The sequence below is a fragment of the Cibotium barometz genome, chromosome 2 (genome assembly GCF_041138505.1).
Source record: "Cibotium barometz isolate CiBa-2024 chromosome 2, ASM4113850v1, whole genome shotgun sequence".
Taxonomy (NCBI): Eukaryota; Viridiplantae; Streptophyta; class Polypodiopsida; order Cyatheales; family Cibotiaceae; genus Cibotium; species Cibotium barometz.
Window position 1 is genome coordinate 43,080,151 of NC_141047.1, and position 13,390 is coordinate 43,093,540.

Sequence of the window (13,390 nt, forward strand, 5' to 3'; positions counted from 1 at the left end):
GGGTGTCTGCTGACACTCACGAAGATCAGCCAATAGTCTCCTCAACCATACACAATCTACTGTAGCTGTAAAGACTTCCCTGTACTCAGCCTCACAAGTAGATGTAGCAACAGTGAGTTGCTTTTTACTCAACCAAGATATGCATGAACTGCTAAGAAAAAAACAATTCCCATTGGTGGATTGCCTGGTATCATAATCTCCAGCCCAATCTGAATCAGTGTATGCATAAAGCTGTAAGCTGCCCCCCCTGGGATAGAACAAACCAAGATCTAGGGTACCCTTAAAATAACGAAAAATGCGTTTGACTGCTTGCCAATGCTTTGTTCCTGGGCTGTGCATGAATTTGCTCAACAAAGACACCCCGAAAGATATGTCTGGCCTCGTGTTACACAAGTAAATGAGGCATCCCACTGCCTGGCTGTAAATGCCGGCCTCAAAAGACTCCAATATCATGCATAGTAAGCCGTACACCTGGTTCTACCGGAGTAGAAATGGACTTACATTCATCCATGTGAAACCTTTTTATCAAACTTTTTATGTACTTAGTTTGCTGGCATAACAATGCCATCATCTGTATGCATAAACTGTGTGCCGAGATAGTAGTGTAAAGGCCCCAAATCTGACATATCAAATTCAGCTTTCAAATCAGCTTTGAAATCTGAAATTTGTGCTTTGCTAGTACTTGTAATGAGCATGTCATCTACATACAAGATGACTGTGAGAATATCGGCATCGGTTTTCTTCACATACAATGTGCTTTTAGCTGGACTATTCTCATAACCTTGGCTGGTTAGATGAGCATATATCTTATCATACCAAGCTCTTGGAGCTTGCTTTAACCCATACAATGCTTTGCGTAACCTGCATACTTTATGTTCCTCACTAGGAACTACAAAACCAATGGGCTGATTTACATATACTTCCTCCTGTAAATCCCCATTTAAGAATGCAGTTTTGATGTCCAATTGATGCACTTTCCATCCTTTATGTGCAGCCAATGCAATCACTGATCTTATTGTGGTCATTCTCGAAGTAGGAGCCAAAGTCTCTTCATAATCTATTCCCTTTTTTTGGGAGTAGTCTTTAGCCACAAGTCTTGCTTTGTACCTGTCAATAGTACCATCAGACTTTCTTTTGACTTTGTACACCCACTTTGTTCCAATTACATGCTTGCCTTTAGGCAATTCCACAAGATCCCATGTATTGTTCTTCATGATAGAAGAAATTTCAGCTTGCATAGCTTGCAACCAATGCTCATTCTCATGTGCTTCTTCGTAAGAAGAAGGCTCTTGTGAATCAAAGAGACCACCCATTCCAGGATGTATATTCAAAGCATGGCTGGAACTAGCCCTTGTTCTACCTGTGAGTGGAGCTGCAAGTTTGCTTTCTTGCAAAGTTTTCAGCAACCATCTTGGCACTGACTTGGCTGTGTCTATGGCTGTTTGCTCTTCCGTGACAAGATCTTCCACTTCTTCCATAGAAGGGGGCTGAATGGCTGGCTGTTCCACATGTTCTACATGAGGATTTTCTTGTGTAGGGGCTGGCTGATCTGAATCCCCCCTAATTGCAATGGGTAAAAGTCCATCAAACATGTCCTGTATGTCTGTATCATTGCTTTTATACAAGCTGTACATGGGCTGTTCTGAATTTTCAGCAAATACCATCTTTATTGACAAAAATCCTTCATGTAGTTGGATTATAAAGACGGTATCCTTTGCTCTCATTGTTGTAGCCCACAAAAATGCATTTAATTTCTTTGTCATCTAGCTTTGTTCGGAGTTGTTCTGGCACATGTGCATATGCCAAACACCCAAACGTACGCATATACTCCACTGTTGGCTTTCTGCTATACCAAGCCTCAAATGGTGTTATGGTTTTCAAAGCTTTTGTTGGACACTTGTTCAAAACACATGAGCTGTACACATTATAGCTTCCATCCAAAATTTGTGAGGCAACTTTTGTGCTTTCACCATGCATCTTGCCATCTCCATGAGAGATCTATTTTTCCTTTCAGCTACACCATTTTGCTGCGGTGTATAAGGCATAGTACATTGGTGTTTGATGCCCTTTTGAAGCATATAATCCTTGAATGCATTTGACATGTATTCTCCACCTCTATCTGAGCGGAGTGTTTGGACTTTACATCCACACATATTTTCAACCATTGCTACAAAGTGTTGAAAGCATGTAAACACATCTGCTTTCGCTTTCAAGGGGTAAGCCCAAGCAAACCTGGAGTAGTCATCAATGAATGTGAAAGTAAAGATGCCCCCCTATGGATGGTGTTCGTATTGGACCACATACATCACTATGTATGAGCTGTAATTTACTTTCAGCTCTAACAGCTCCATCTTTGGGAAATGGTTTTCTTTGCATCTTTCCCAAAATACACCCCTCACATACATGTCTTGGTGGAGACTCAACGGCATATTATCAACCATATGATGCTTCTGCAAAAGCATCAAACTCTGAAAATTTACATGCCCAAAACGAGCGTGCCGTAGCTCTGCATCATGCATAGTAGGAGTGTGGGCAACCACTGTATTTGCATCATAAGTGCGCTTGTCATAGCTGTCCAGCTTATACAAGCCTTTGTATCGTGTTCCAGAAGTGACTATTTCATAACCCCTTGATGGGTCTTTTACCAAACACTTCCCATCTTCAAATTCAACCTTTAAACCTTGGTCGTTTATGGTTGAGACGGAGAGCAGATTTTTCTTTATCCCTGGAACATACAATACATTTTTCATACATATATTGGCACCATTGGCTGCAATAAGTATTACATTGCCAATTCCCTTTACTGGATATGTAGTATGATCTGCACATGATACAGTGCGGCCATTTGAAGCATAAACCAAGTGCTGAAATACATCTTTGCATGAAGTGATGTGGCTCGAAGCACCACTATCAAAATACCCTGATGCATTCTGTCTGTCAGATGCAATGCAAGACATATCAGTGTCTGAAGCACTTGGTGTGTCACTAGTGCATGTGACCAAAAAGGTGTACTCTTCCTGGATTACATTAGCTGATTGCTGTGCTTTGTCATCAGAAGAGTCTTCTACTGCATGGCCTGCTTCTTTCCTTTTCTCTTTTGCAATCCGCTTCCTACATTCACTGATGTAGTGTCTAGGCTTATGGCAGTAGTGACATTTGCCCTTCTTTTTGGGCTTGTTTGCATCTCCTTTGTCAGACTTTTCACGACTAGAAGAGGGCTGTCCATAACCAGCCTTGCTAGACTGTTGTCCCCCATGCCTAAAGCTCTTTGCTTTACCCTTATCCTTGGCTGTAAATGCCTTGTCTCCACCACGGTTGCTCGATAAGTTTGCTCTTCCTGCAAGAGTAAACCCACGAGCTCTTCAAAAGTGACGGGATCACCACCTCCTCTCATTGAGAGGTTGAGAGAGGTGTGAAAGCCCAAGTAGGAAGGTGGTAAAGAATGAAGAGTGTTGGTGACCATCTTCTGTCTGGGATAACCTCATCAATGTTGAGCAATTGTTCCTGCAAATCTTTCACTTTGGTGAGATGATCTGCCATGGAATCACCCTCATCCATAGAAAGAAGATCCAATTGCCTCTTCAAGTAGGCAACTCTTGCCTCGTTGCGTACCTGATACATTGCTTCCAATGTGTCCCATGCAAGCTTCGATGTCTTGCAAGAACGAATGTGCGGAATAATAGTCCTTTTCACTGAAAGGGCTATCAATGACATGGCCTGTGCATCTCTAGAGTCCCATCTCTTCTGCTCTTGTGTGGGAGCAGGTTCTACATGAGGAGCTCTTTGAGCACCTCCCCTTTGAGGCGTGGCTGGCTGTATGGTAAGTGGGCGTGTGTCATCACCACACACGATGCCCCAAAGCCTTTTGGCTACCAGCAAATTACGGATCATGAAACTCCAGAGCGAGTAGTTAGATCCATCCAGCTTGTCCTCCTGGGTGAGCACACCAAATACATCTGTAGCATCTTGTGCCATGTCAACAAAATATATCTGCAAGCAAACCAAGCACCAATGTGCACTGCCAGGCAACCAAATGTCCTGTGCAAATGTATGCCTGCAAATCAAAGCAAGTGTAAACCTGCACCAAATTGTCCAATTACACACAATGTGTATGCATACGCGACAAATCGTAGCTGTAATGCCCAATTACATGCTCCAATTTGAAAATCCCCAATTTTTATGCACTCCAATTGCTTCAATGTGCATCTAATTGGCCAATTTTCACAAAAGCCCCAAATTTTTGCAAGTGAAAGAGGTTCAATTTGCTGATTTTGACCTCAATTTTGAAAACCCCCAAATTGTAGGCAAAGCAAAATGCCCAATTTTTTCAATTTGTCCTGAAATTGAGAAATCCCCCAAATTGCACCTGCAATTTTCCTTTCAATCTGACTTGCACAGAAGTGTCTACAAAATCTGCATATGACTTGCACTGGAATGGCTGCAAATTTTGTATTTGTGTTTGACCAAAAATTTGTACAGAGAATACCTTTGGCAGCATGTGTGAGGAAGCAGGTGCTAGGCGGGGAGCAGACAGTCGAATAGAGGTAACGGGCCAGCAGCCTGGCCAAGTCATGCAGAACAGCCGTTCGAGGGAGTCGTTGCAGCTGGAGAATCAACGTTGAGGAACACACGGAGCTGCAGGCTGGTGCGTGTACTTGGCAGCCGGATGGAGGCATGTAGAGTGTCGAGGTGGGCGCAGCTGACGAGGCAGGCTGAGGTGCGCCGACGAGCTGCCTAAGGCGGAGAGCAAGCCCCAGTAGCTGCAGAGCAGGACCCGGCGGCCTGGAATTGTGCACGGCGCTGGAGAGTGCCGGCAGGTGTCGGGCACTTAGAGCGGAGCTGTCGGCAGGCGTCGAGCGCTCAGGTCGGAGGGTGCGAACAGTGGGCGGAAGCGAGCACGTCGCTGGCAGCGAACACAGGTGACGAGGCAGGCGGAGGACGGCTCTAGGCTGTGGCGGACCAGCAGAGGCGCCGGCTGGGACCACGAGCAGTAGCGCCGCCGAGCCAGGGGTGGAGGTGGTCGCCTGTGCACTACTGCCGCCGGCTGGGCTGAGCACCGGTGGATCGTTGGGCAGCAGAAGTGACGGGACAGGCGGCGGCGACGGGGCGGCGAAAACCAGAGAATGCCCCAGAGCTCAGAATTTCGGCGGCTTTTCTGCAGATTCTCCACAGGCACTCTTCCAGGGCCAGCTCCCAGCTCTGATACCAATTGTTGGGTGTTGGACTCACACACTCACACACACAAACCTGCACATTAGGGTTAGGTGCAGGGTAGAATAGCTCACACACAGAAATGAGAGAGAGAGAGCCAAAAGTGTGGTATCCACAAAATGCAAGTCAACCCTTGCATGTGTGCCACATCCATATAATATAGAAGTACAAAATATTATATGTTAAGAGTGTCCTTTCACACTTGATGTCCAAGGGGAAAAACCACATGGGAAAAAGTGCCCTTGGTTAAGCCCTGTTCACACATAGCACTACCATAAGTGAGCATATGCCTACAATCTATCAGTTGTTTTTGAGTCAGGATTTTGGGGAGGCCTGGAGATTGCTTAGAGTGCACCCCCCGCCTCCGGCCATTACCTCTCCAGATACATGGGGCGAGTATGCAGCCTCCCTCTACATAGTACCAGAGCAGCCACCACAACCGAACCCTCCAGAGCCTTGTCCACCCACTTGTACCTTCTTCACAGCAGAGATGGTGAGGAGGACCATCAACAGATTGCATATAGGGAGGGCATAGGATCATGAGGGCATTGTAGCCGAACATTTCATACATGCTAGAGATATGATTGCAGACTTGCTAGCTCTCATGTTTAATAGAGCCATGTGTGAGGGGTTTCTTGGGACTTGGAGTACTTCCACGATTGTGCCGGTACTCAAGTCTGGAGATCCGAGCCTGCCGACTAACTACCGCACCATTATGATTGGTCACTTGCTGGCCAAGCTATATGCCTCTACTCTTGAGCATGAGTTGAGCAGATGGGCAGAGAGACAAGGGGTCCGAGCTCAGGGACAGGCCGGTTTCAGGAGGAGATTCTCTACTTTGGATCATATCTTTACCCTTAGGGCTATCATTGAGGAGGGCAGAGCACATGGGAGGAGGATCTACTGTGGCTTTGTGGATTTCCGCAAGTCCTTTGACACAGTGCCCAGAGCTAGACTGATGCGCAGGCTGCAAGACTTGGGGGTTCCATGTGAGCTCATTTGGGGTATTATGGCACTTTATGAGACAGTAGTTGGGCAGGTGCGGACTTCAGAGGGTCTCTCCCAGCGAGTACACTCCACTATAGGGGTGAAACAGGGCTGCCCGCTCTCTCCGACTCTATTTGGACTATACATTGATGAGATCTCTGATTATATTGGGAGACGAGGGGACAGAGGAGCCCAGTTGGCTGGCACTTGGATACCTCTGCTCTTATATGCTGATGATATTGTGCTTGTAGCAGACTCACCAGAGGGTATGCAGAGGCACTTGGATACTTTACATGCTAACCTTGGTAAGACCAAGGTTATGGTGTTTAACACTACAGCTCAGTGGGTCTGGAGATCAGCGCCTATTTTCACATATGGGCAGGAGACAGTGGAGTATGTTGACTCATACACATATCTTGGAGTGGTGTTCACTGGGCCCACATTTTCATGAGAGGGGCAACAGAGGCCAGATTGACAGAGGATATGCAGCACTAGGAGGTCTAGAGAGGATGTGCTCACAGGTACAGTTTTAGGAGCCACGCACTAAGCTGTGGCTTTTTGACACGCTGGTCACATTGGCTATGCTATATGGAGTACAGATCTGGGGGCCTAGCCTAGATCATCACAGTCGATCAGGACGCACATACGATGGATGGAGATCGATGGAGAGACCACTTGTGTCCATGATCTCCAGGATGATTTGGGCTAAGGCCTCAGTACCCCATGAGATTATCCGAGCCGAGATGGGAGCACCACCGATCGTAGTAGAGGCTCTTGCCAGATCAGTGTCCTTCATTCATAGCACCTGGGAGCTTCCCCGGCACCGGTATGCACGACTTGCTTTAGAGTCCTCTCATCAGCTAGCCATGGAGGGAGACACTTCATGTTGGTATGCGCAGATAGCATCCTGGTTTGAGCTCCACGGGTTCAGCTTAGACAGACTTCCACCCTTCCAGTACTCTCTAGAGGCACCCTCTCTCACCTTGACACGTTCTGAGATTAGTAGAGTCATCAGACAGGACCTCATTCAGTTGGACACTAGGAGGACATGGCTAGAGCCCTCACAGGAGTTAGGGACAAAGATGGCTTTCTATAGAGACCATCTTCTCCGCACCACTGAGGATAGCTTTATACTTAGACTGAGCTACATGGATACCCATCTGTCTCATGGATTGAGGTGCGCCATTGGGCAGATCCGCACCTCTTCACATCAGTTAGAGATAGAGACAGGCAGATTTAGAGGCATACCTCCAGGGAACAGGATATGTCAGATTTGTTGGATAGAGCCAGAGACGGAGGAGCACTACATCTGTCACTGCACAGCATATTATGAGATTCGAGGGCGCTACCATTGCCTTTTTAGAGAGGGATTTGGACCACTGGCTAGAGTCATGGACTATTGTGATCAGCGATGCTTGGGTTTTTATCTCCTGGGGATCCGCAGGCTCAGAGAGTCCAGTATGAGGAGCAGATGCCCGACTGGCAGGGAGTCCACACAGAGACAGATTACTGACTTCTTTAGAGAGACTACCCGGGAGGAGACACAGCCGACAGCCCAATAGTGGGCACCCCGTGGGACTTTAGTTGAGAGAGCTATCCAGTTGGGCAGATCGAGACGCCCGAGGGTTCGCGGATCCTTGCATCAGAGACGGTGCCTACACCGGAGGATTAAGAGCATCATTGCGAGGCATTGGGCTCGTTCGACCAGGCATCTCACTGTGGCAGATATCCAGGCCATCCGGCAGAGACCCATGCTAGAGCTCCTAGGATGATTACCACTCCAGCCATATACTGTTGTACTCATATTCATGTATTCATGTATCCATGTACTCATGTACCCCATTTTGACTAGTAGCATTAGCTTCCCACTCTCCCTAGTTGCTGCTTTCGGATGCTCCCTACTGATGTATTGTAGGGATAGATACTTACCTTCAGTCCTTTCTTTTCTTTTCCAGATAGTGTATCAGATTTCATATGGTTGTAACTTTGGTCTCATAGGCCACTTTGGCCTTTTGAAGACGTTAATATAACATTTCATTTCATTTCTTTCTCTCTCTCCATGAGCAGAGATGCTGCTGCTGCTTGGAGGAGACTCAGAGAGCCCCGTCCTCCCACACCTATTACCGATCCTCAGACCTGGCAGACATATGCAGAGAGACTTTATGATGTGCCTGCACAGCCCCCTATACCACAGCCCACAGAGCCATGCTCCATAGTCTCCACCTTCTTCACCCCACCTATGGTTAGGAGGGCCATATGCCGACTCCAACATGGACAGGCGACAGATCATACAGGATTACAGGGAGAGCGTCTCATCTATGCTATTGATACATTGGCACCATTTCTTGCTCATCTCTTCAACAGAGCTCTGTCAGAGGGGTTTCCGGCTGAGTGGACGATGCACACTATTGTGCCGATCCATAAAGCGGGAGATGTACTAGACCCCGGGAACTACAGGACCATCATGATTGGCCATATATTGGCCAAACTATACGGGGCAGTTTTGGAGGTAGAGCTGAGCACTCATGCAGAGGTTGGGGGATTGAGAGCAGCAGGCCAGGCAGGCTTCCGTCGAGCCTTCTCGACCATCGACCACATTTTTACATTGAGGTGCCTGATTGATCAGGCCAAGGCACGGAGGGAATGGCTCTATTGTTGCTTTGTGGATTTCCGCAAGGCATTTGATACTGTGCCCAGAGAGCGCCTCTTTCGGCGACACAGACACTAGGCATACCTTCAGACATGATGTGGGGCATATACAGGCTATATGAGCAGGTCTTTGGGAGAGTCCGATGCCCCGGAGGCTTGTCCGACACAGTTGCTAGCACCATTGGTGTGAAGCAAGGGTGCCCGCTCTTCCCCACGCTCTTTGGGCTCTATATTGATGAGGTGGTCGATTACATCACACAAGGAGGAGGCTCTGGGGTTGAGCTATCAGGTATTATTGTCCATGTTATGCTTTATGCTGATGACATCGTCTTGGTATCCGACACGCAGGTTGGGCTTCAAAGACACCTTGTGGCTCTTGATGACTTCTGCGCACAGCAGGGTCTCATAGTGAACCTTGGGAAAACCAAGGTTATGATCTTCCACACCTCACCTGCAGTCAGGAGCCACACTACTCTCACATTAGCAGGAGGGCGGGTCGAGGTGGTGAGCTCTTATGTTTACCTTGGCATCACATTTACTAGCTCAGCTGGATGCTTCTCCATGGCTCAGGCAGTTCGAGACAGAGTGACCCGGGGGTATGCTGCTCTTGCTGGCCTTGAGCGTCAGTGTCATCAGGCACATTTTCAGGAACCCTGCACGAAGGGGTGGCTCTTTGATACATTAGTGACACCAGCCTTGATGTATGTATGCAGCAGCGGTTTGGGCACCAGGGCTTGCAGCCTCCACATGGGTACAGCTGGAGAGACCACAGATCTTGATGCTCTCGAGGATGATACGCAGCAAACCATCTGTCCCGCACGACATTGTTCGAGCTGAGTTTGCTGCACCACCTATGGCAGTGGAGGCATTGTTCCAGACGATCTCCTTTATATACAGGATGAGGGAGATGCCCACGGAGAGATTATTCCGCCGAGCTTTTGAGGCATCCAGACAGCTAGCCGAGGCTGGACACACTGGATCTTGGTATGCACAGATGCTACAGTGGTTCTCACATCATGGGATAGACATTGAGCGGTTGCCACCTTTTCAGTATGATCAGTCTGCTCCACGGGGTTACCTCTCTCTCAATGAGAGGAACAGAGTGATGAGACAGGACATATGGCAGCACTACATACAGGAGACATGGACAGCACCAGAGAGCCCACTACCACCGAAGATTTTGTATTACAGAGACCACTTTATGAGCATCTCAGGGGATGGGTTTATACATCGACCGCGGTACATGGATGTATACATGCCACACAGCTCTCGCGTTGCTATTGGACAGCTACGAGTCTCATCACATCAGCTAGAGATAGAGGCTGGGAGAGCGGCACGGGTTCCCAGAGCTGAGCGGATATGCAGATTGTGCCGCGAGGAGGTGGAGACTGAGGATCACTTTGTATGTAGATGTAGAGCCCACCAGGGGGTCAGAGATAGATATGCAAGATTGTTTGAGGAGCACTCTTCACTACATCAGTTGATGGAGGCCTCGGACCAGGGACAGCTTGGCAGACTACTACTAGAGCTTCATAGTTCTCGAGAGAGACTCCTCCAGACACCCGCTCCCACTAGGGGTGGGAGACAGTCCTAGCTCACAGATTTCTTCCAGAGAGCTATGCCAGTGCGAGCTGATGTACCACGTGGGGTGACCGCACAGAGAGCAGAGGAATTGAGAGCCAGGAGGAGACCTAGACAGACTGGACATAGAGCACCCCGACTCTGTCACCGAGAGATAGCAGCTATCCGAATGAGACACCAGATGGAGACAGAGGAGAGGCTAGCTCGCTTTCATTCAGACTCAGGGTACATGTTCACGCCATTCTCACAGCCTCAGCATCGGCGATGTATGATATCTTATATCCCTCTTATGGCACTGGATGGAGTTAGACATAGATCTGCATAGCATGCTTGTACTACCCCTTCAGCATATAGAGATGCATCTTGCCTTAGCACTCCATCCACATCCCCACCCCCCCTTATATTGTTTGTATATGGGCTCCACCGATCCATGATGATTCACAGTTGTATCCAAACACATGCACACTTTTTCTTTTCTTTCTTTTCTTCCGATGACCGGAAGAACACAGTTGTATTATTTTTTCTCTCATAGGCCAACTTTGGCCTCTCGTAGACGTTAATATATCTTTCTTTCTTTCTTTCTTTCTCTCTCTCTCATCATACCCAGACCACAGGCTAGTGTAGGAGCTCGGCTGAGAGGTGTGACACTCGACAGAGCCACTAAGTTATGCAGAGCTCGACGCCCCAGACCCCATGGCCCTCGCCCACGACCACGCCACCACAGGAAGAGCTGGGCCATCATCTCCCATCATCGTCGCAGGACCTTCTCGCGCCAGCTGAGTTTTACCACCTTGGGCACCATGTCACAGCGGCCCATGAGGGATGTATTAGGGTGATATGAGAGCTCTTTGCTCATGTACCTAAATCAGATTTTAAAGTTCTAGATTTTTGTTATCTTTCTTTATTACCATTTTGTACCTAGGATTATGTACCTCATGGATATGATGTAACCTTTTGGTCTCATAGGTCATTTTAGCCTTTTGAAACGTTAATACAACTTTCTTTCTTTCTTTCTCTCTCTCTCTGTGTTTGTGTATCTGTCTGTTTGTCTCTCTATCTGCCTGCATGCTGTCTATCCATCTATCTATTTGTATGTGTGTATCTTTCTATCTATCTCATTCTTTGTTTTTCTTGCATGAAATAACGTCTCGCAACCCAAAAATATACAGTTGGCATCGTGTGATTGGTAAAAGGAACATGGAACTTTTTTTTTTTCCTCGGAAAAAAGATCCTTCAATTAGTTTAAGAGAGAACAGCCACAAAGGGCTAAGTACAACGGTCAACCACGAAGGGCTAAATACAAACTCGCCTCATAAAAGGGCCGGAAACAAGTGATCATAAGGGGGAGAGATGCTTCTCCTCGGGCTGGCCACTCTATGAGGAGAAGGCTATCTCATACAAGGGAAGGGGGGGGGAAACAACCACACAGGTGGTCTCTAGTGCCAAATGGGGTCACCGCCTCTTTTTGTGAGGAAAGGGCCAGGCCTCCAATGTCTCAAGAAGGCTTCCCGCCGCTTCCGCATGCGGTCAAAACCTCCCTGCAGCTTCCCCACTAACTGCGAGGTGTGTGAATGATGTCGAGGCATATGCTCCTGATGGTCTCAGCTAGCAGAGTGTGGGTACCCTCGATGGCCTCGCCACATCTGGCACGCCAGATGTGCCAGGCTGTTATGCTATTGCAAATCTCCCAGCGCTGGCATGAGCCTGGATGCCAGACACCTGCAAGTGGGGCTATGACTGGTACTATTGCAATACGATGGTGGGAGGACCTGAAGGGCATGGCCTCCCCCATCCTCCTCGTAAGTCCTAACCACTCTAGCCTTGGTGGCCCAAGCGATAGTACCCCAAGTGATAATCCAGGTCGATGCCCTGTCCATAGCAAAGATGTGGAGAATCCATTACCAAATCTGCTGAGCCTTTGGGCAATCCCAAAGGTGATGTCGCTGAGACTCCTGGGGGTGGCCCCACCTCGAGCAAGCTGCTGGCCGCCCTCCGACTGCCAGCCAAGTACCCACTGCCAGACCAGTGTGTGCTGTCAACCAGAGGAAGAGAGTGATCTTGCTTGGCCGAAAGCTATCCCAAAGCCTCTTCTAGAAATATGAAAGGAAGTGCTGTGATAGGCCTTGAGACTGCGAGTGTGCTGCTGTTGCTGGTGTGCTATCTATCTCCAACATCTGGATCCTGCGGCCGAGCCTCGCAATATATGCAAAGAAAGGGGCATCGAGAGTCTCCACTCGATCTGTGGGATCATGCCACGTCCACTCTCTAGGGTCCCACTGCAACCGCGTGAGAGGTCAGCACTCCCAAATCCATAACCGCCAAAATCTTTCCTTGGCCACCTTGGCCGGTGCTGGATCTATGTGCCATGCACGTGCCTGAAAACCAATCACCCTCACCCTCTACAAGGTGCAGCCTCTGAAATCCTCCAAGGGGTGCTCTGATCTCTCTAATCTGCCAATAGAAAAAGTGAGCAGACAACTGTCCTCATCTGCACCATAGACTGCCACGAGAATATCGTGTTTGGTGAACACGCCTAGCCACATTGGGGGGGGTCGGGTCTGGAATAGGAGTCAGCCACTCCGGAGGAATAGTTGAGTCAATGTCGATGCGGAGCCTGTCTCTACCCCGGATCCTTGTTAGGCCTCTCTCCTTCTCCTCTTGAGGTAACTGCCTGTGTGCAACCCAATCCCCAAGAGACGTGGCTGGTCCCATGCTCAAGGCGCCCCAGCCTGTCTCTACCCCGGATCCTTGTTAGGCCTCTCTCTTGCTCCTCCTGAGGTAACTGCCTGTGTGCAACCCAATCCCCAAGAGACCTGGCTGGTCCCATGCTCAAGGTGCCCCAAGATATGTGCAGTCGGGCCCCTAGCATGTGGCCACTGGGTAAACGGATCAGGGGGTTCTAGATCAAAGGCTGTCGAAGATGCTCCTCTGAGGCCACTGGAACAATTTGTCTCAGGGCTGG

At 48.5% G+C, this 13,390-nt stretch overlaps 2 pseudogenes across 1 annotated transcript in view; both read left to right on the plus strand.

The window, feature by feature from the left end:
* The window catches only part of LOC147641099 (mechanosensitive ion channel protein 1, mitochondrial-like), a 96,057-nt pseudogene that overhangs the window by 40,355 nt on the left and 42,312 nt on the right, over positions 1 to 13,390 (plus strand). The gene's annotated exons all lie outside the window — the stretch shown is intronic.
* Positions 1 to 13,390, plus strand: part of LOC147641100 (uncharacterized) — a 41,747-nt pseudogene that overhangs the window by 1,845 nt on the left and 26,512 nt on the right.